Raw genomic sequence first — 6,292 nt, forward strand, 5'->3', positions numbered from 1 at the left:
TGTGGGACGGTGAGAGGCGTAGATAGGCTCGAACTGAATCTGTCAAGGCTGCCCACTCAAAACGGCTAACGTCTGCTGAGCAGGCCCCTCATTATTACACAAGATCAACTTCAGCAATGGCTGGTCTTGCAACGGCTTCCTATGACACTTTGGAGACGTTGTGGATCCTTTGGAGAGGCTTGGGTTAGGGGTAGGGTTGCTCCAAATAAACACCATCTATATTAAACAGTATGGAACCTAGAACATAATAGAAATCCTGCTGACTTGAAGCCTCTGCCCACTGACCTCTGTTTTAAGTCTTAGGTCAATTAGTCTTGTCTGCTAATACACTACAGACTGCAGATACAAGAAGCAGAGATTAGCTTCAGAAAACAGTAAAGTATCCATTTAAAGATCTGTGCAAAGCTTCTCTCCAAACAACCCTTTTGGCACCTTTGTTTATTTTCACCCGTGAAGAAACCTCAGCATTCTCCCACAATGAGGCAGGAGCACAAATGTCTAAATTAGCACCATCATCACTCATTGTGCTGGTCTGGAAGCAGCCTAATAGTGGTACAAGGGATCAGCAAAGCAACTTGTTCCTTAAGAGGATTAATATGCTTGGAAATTGGCATTGAATAGGACAATACCAACACGCGTAAGAGGGACAGAACACACAGGATTACATGCAGCTTTCTGCCTCCTGATGTGATTTTTAAAAGACAGTTTTACCTTTTTTGTGCGCACTTCAGTGAAAACTGCAGGGAGGTTCAGATTAGAGGAATGTATTTTTCCCTCAAAGCCGATTAAGCCTGAATTGAAACAGAGCCAAATTGAGTATCTTTTCAAAAGAAAAAAGAAAAAAAAAACACCCAGCAAGAAAACAGGGAAATATGAGCTTTCTGTGCCTTTAGCATTTCTCTCCATTTAATATTCCAGAAACTTTTGTGAAGCATTACAGTGGTATTTCCATATACATTATGTATCACTTTGGGGGACATCATTCCTAGCAATCGGAGGAAATAAATCCATGTCTCCAGTCAGTGTGTGCAAAGTGGAAATGTTCATTAATAAAATCCAAAGGTTTTTGCCATTTACAGCAGAACGTATGAGCACATTTAAGCCATTTGCTTCTTTTGTTCTGTTAATGCGCTTAAAAGAGGAGAGAGAAGGTAAAACACACACATTCTTCATATCATTAAACACTAGTCCAGTGTTGCTGCTGTTGGAACCAGACTGCCATCTAGTGGACAAGAGACATTCCAATAATGACCTTCCAAATCTACAGAACTGCAAAAGCATGGTGATAAAATTCAGAATAGCACTTCATTTGGAGGCCAGTATAAACTCTAATAAAAGGAAGATCATTCACTCGGTTTACTACATTGTTTTGTACGCAGTCTTGTACACTGTGGGTTCTGGTACTGGTACCTTCTGTGTGGGGCATTATCTTCCCTAGTTTAAATTAGGGAAGCACCAATACCACTTTATCCTTTCCGATACCAATACCAGATCTTCAGGTATCTGCCAGTACCAAATACCGATACTGATACCAACTCTGACTCAAATACTTCATAGATGCCTATAAATCCTGATATTTAGAGTGTTCCACTTTTTATAGGTTGTATTTTTTATATAAGCTTGAAAGAACCGCATTTACTGGCCGAGGAACCACACATTTCATTCTGCAATAAAAATTGCCACAATGCAGAAACATGTGCAAGTAGGGAAGCATGATCTGGCAAAGCTCGTCCAAAGAGATTTTTAATCAGTGTTTAAAATTCATATTTCAGAGCAGTGACAAAAGTGCCAGTCTAGAAATAATAAAATAAAAGTGCTTATGCAGTAATTTCACATTTAAGCACACGTCTCTGTGTAAAAAGGTACTGAAGTTCAGTGTGTTTCCTTTAAACAAGCTGCTTAAACTCAACTTTTGGTTTCAAAACCAAAAAAACTAATTAAAAGTGCTAAAAGTTCCATTAAATGTCTGTTTAATATTAAAAACATAATTTTTTTTGCTAGTTATTTATGTTGTTTTAATGTTTGGTTTCAGTAAGTATGCAAACAAATAGGTTCTGAGTAAAAAAGAATAATAAAAGTAGGGTGTCAGTAAGCTTCATGGTATCTGTGCTCTCTGTTACTGTGTGTAAGTGCCAGTACACTGGTTTAGACTCATGAGAACTGGTTTACATTGCTTTGAGAGGACTACCTCAGTTTTGGACTGGTTTACCATGTCATTGCATTTTTAAAGAGAGTGCAATCTCAAAGAACTTTGAAACATGATTGTAGGTCTAATTCAGACCAGGGAATAAATATAATTTAAAAAGTATAATTTAATCACAACACAATATCATACATTTATGTTTGAATTTCATTTATGTTCCATGCATTTTAAAGATAATTAAAAATTACTATTTTATTGAGACCTTCAAAGTATTTGCTAAAAATAGCAGTGTCATATTTCTCTTTTTATTTTTTCCTCAGGTCATCTGTTGATTTCCTGTTGAATTACTTGTTGCTTTTATGAAAACAATCAAATTCATACAAATAAACTAAACCTTCTCAAAACTCCACTAAGCACGGCCTATCCAAACCTTTACCCAAACCTTTTAGATTTGAAAAAAGGTCAAAGCAAAGTAGAATCGCTTGTCTTGGTTGTGTAGAGGACCAGCAGCAGGTGGTTTTAAAGCCTTTTTAATATATATATATATATATATATATGGAAAATAAAAAACAAGGGGTCCTAGAAATTCATTTTGAATGTGCTCCTTTTTTACAGTCAGTGTAAAACTAGTTTTGCTATATTCCAAGTCATTGTGGAGCATTTCCATCTTTCCAGTCAGTCTACAACTTTAACACAATGTTACACAACACAATACAACAACTGCCTGGTTCAAATGGCAGATTAAAAAAGACAGGGATACAAGGATAGATACACTACCATAGCTATGACACTGTCTTCTTTACACAGAGTCTCTGGTCTCATAAACCCTCTTTACCACCACATCTTTTCAAACTGGTGCCAACATGCAGCTACAGCCCAACAGGCTTCAGAAGAGACCACTAGCTGCCAGTTCAGTTCTAGCATTAGAGATAGAGAAAGAGAGAGGGAGGTAGGGTTAATCTACCCACACAGAGGGTGAGGCTAATTTAAACAGTAATAATGAATAATACAGCATGATTAGACTTATTGAAGTTTATTCATATTAAACTTGTGTTGTCTCTGTGTTTTCCTACTGGATCAACTAAGGTGCTGCAGTTTCATGATGTGGTCGGATGAGGCCCTCTAGTGCTCTACAGCGGCACTGCTAAGCCCTGGTACATAAACTCCAGCTCAAACAGTCCATTTCAAAAAGGTTGGTAACAGTAAACGTGACCCTTTATTGTTAGTTAAAAATAATAATAAATAATAATAAAATAAAGCAACAATTTAATCACTAAAATCCAGATAACACCATTAAAAATGACTCCGTGTTTAGTGTGCTGGGTTATTGTTAAAAGGGTTGTGGGTTTAATACCAAGGCCCACTAAAGCTACCACTATTGGACACTTGGGCAAAGGCTCTTTATCTCTATGCTACAGGGGTTTAGGAGCATGGCTGACCCTGCCCTCTGACCCACGGTAAGCGTGGCTAAGTGAAGAGAAGGTGGCTCATTAATAATAATAATAATAATAATATTATTATTTTGCCTACACCATGCTTGCAATTCCCTGCTATAGGAAGGCACATCCCAGATTTAGAATCGCCATGAGATACCCATAATCTCTAGACCCATCTCAGACATGCTGCAGTTCATCTTAAATTGCTGTCGTATTAAAGCAAAAATAATAACAAAATAATAACAAAATAACAGCTTTAAAATAACTGTATTGCTCCACTGACCTGTAATGGGCAGAATAGCGCCTCGGCCCGCTGCTGACTGCACTATGTAACTTTGGTAAAGGAGGCAGGACAGGCTTGCAAGAACTGTGTAAGGCTGAATAACAGTCATATTCGGGTAAAATCTTGTCAAATTAGTCAACACGCCTCTCTCACTTTTAGTGACCGTTCTGTATCTCTCAGCTTATACAGAAATGCTGTGTACAGCGAGGCCTGCAGTTCACACATCCCACCCCAGGAGCAAGAAAATACCAATTCTCACTGAATGGTGAAGGGTCTGTCGGCATCTCTGTTATAGAGGACAGAACGCTGCTTTAAGAAAGGAATTATTAAACATGTTCATTTATCTGAAAAGTAACACCACCAAAATGCCATAAGTTATATGCAGGGATTCTTTCAATACTTCTTAATATTATGCAGTTAGATAATATCTGACACATGGATACACAATAAAAGGAACAGCACTGACTGAAGGACCACCATGAAAGAAAACACCAAACTCAAGCCTTGAGGATAAAAGATATTACTTTATTAATTAGTTCACTTTTGAGCTTTTTGTAACACACATTTTCAATATCCTAAAACATATCAAAAGGAAGCAGATATGATTAAGCATTACACAGCGCAAAGAATTCACAAATGTACGCATTCATAACTTTGAACCATGATAATGAAAGACATTCAGAAGCGACCACGGTTGTTCTTTCATTTTTTTTTTTTTAAATTCGCTTAGACACTCGCAGATCGCAGAGAAAGCATACGTGGTCCGCGATACCTCTGTACTTACAATCACGTGGGCTGACCACGCTTTAGCACCATGAGGCCACCAGTATGTTGTCCAGTACTGTTCTGAAACCTGTTTTTTGTTGTTGTTGTTTTTTAACAGGCAGAATTTCACATCTACATGCACTAAAGGAAAAAGCGTGTGTGAAGGAAGTACACCAGATCACCCTGTTGTGCAGCATGTGTGTGACAATGACATTCAGGTCTGTAAAATACACTGCTAACGTTGTACAGACACACTACAGAGTCAGCAGACATGTAAAGTCATTGCTTTTTCTTACACTTAATGCGTGTCAATGGCTGATGAGACCGCTATTCGTCGACAGCATTCCGAACTGGGAGTTTTAAACTAAGCTAGCATTCTCCATCCTACCCCTTTGTTGCTAATCCGATAATCCAGTATTGCTTTATTTAGAAAAAGTGTATTGAAACAAACTCTCATCCAAGGTAACGTGACTCTTCTAAGATAAGATGATGTCACGCTTAGCACTGTGGGTCAACCGAGCAGCTCTGCTGGCCGTCAACATTCAGTGGTGGTTAATTATGGAACGGCCAGTGAGCATCCAAAGCCATTCGGCAGTATGGAATGACGGAAAGACACAATGAACCTTCATTAAAGTGCCATGATTAACGTAACATTGCGTTTTTTTTTGAGGAAGTAAATATATTCAAGAAGACACAGAAAGACTATGTATAATGTCTGGATACATTCCTAGTGCAGCATGTGTGAACAGGAAAGAGTTTTCCCACTCTGGAGGTGGATAACATGCAAAAAAAAGAAAAAGAAAAATATACAGCAGAACAAAATATAAACCTTAGGACCACATTCCTAATGTCGTACACCTCCTCAGCCACTGGGGGGCAGTGATATCTTAAAAAAGAAAAAGGAGGCGAACAAGAAAACAGGAGAAAGAGTAAAAGATGGAGAACAGATGTGTGAAAATGCAGGGAAGAAATGTGATGAGCCGTGTAGCAACTGACGCATTTGACACAGATGTCACAGTGGAAACTAATCAAATACTGCCAATTCTATTCGTAGCTGCACAGCTTCATACAGTGGGCTGCTTGGCCTACCACGCTTGTCAAGTTCTTCCTTCTTAATCCCAATCAACCTGTACATGCAGTCACAAGGCATACATCTCTATAGCTACGCATGGCGACATCATCTCTTCCAGCCACTAAAACCGTTCTGTAGCTGCTTGTAGCTCCATGAACGCTCTTAATGCTCCCCCTAACAAGCTAAATCTAACTGGTGTTCCAGACGCATTGGTCCATGAAAATGTCCCCCGCCACAGAGCCACCTCTTCAATCCCAAATAACTCCTCTTAGCAACGCAGAGGAGCAAGTGAAAGAGACATTCATTTGGTCTCCATACAGACTGAAGCAGAGAGGTACTGTTTATGTATGAAAAAACCCTGCAGTTAGTCGCTTAAAAAGTCCTACCTTCTGTTAGTACAGAGCACTACTGCACCGCACACAGTGAAGGGAACAAACGGTGCTCAGTTCATACAATCAAAGGTGGTATTGAGACTCAGTCTCCGATACAATCAGATATAAATCACAGGACTGGTTAAATATTTTTTTCAGCATGAAACGTGGTCATCTTGTGTGCAAACATCTAAGCCTAATGTAGATCTAATCTAATTTTAG

This window comes from Salminus brasiliensis, chromosome 3, assembly GCF_030463535.1.
Source record: "Salminus brasiliensis chromosome 3, fSalBra1.hap2, whole genome shotgun sequence".
Lineage (NCBI taxonomy): Eukaryota > Metazoa > Chordata > Actinopteri > Characiformes > Bryconidae > Salminus > Salminus brasiliensis.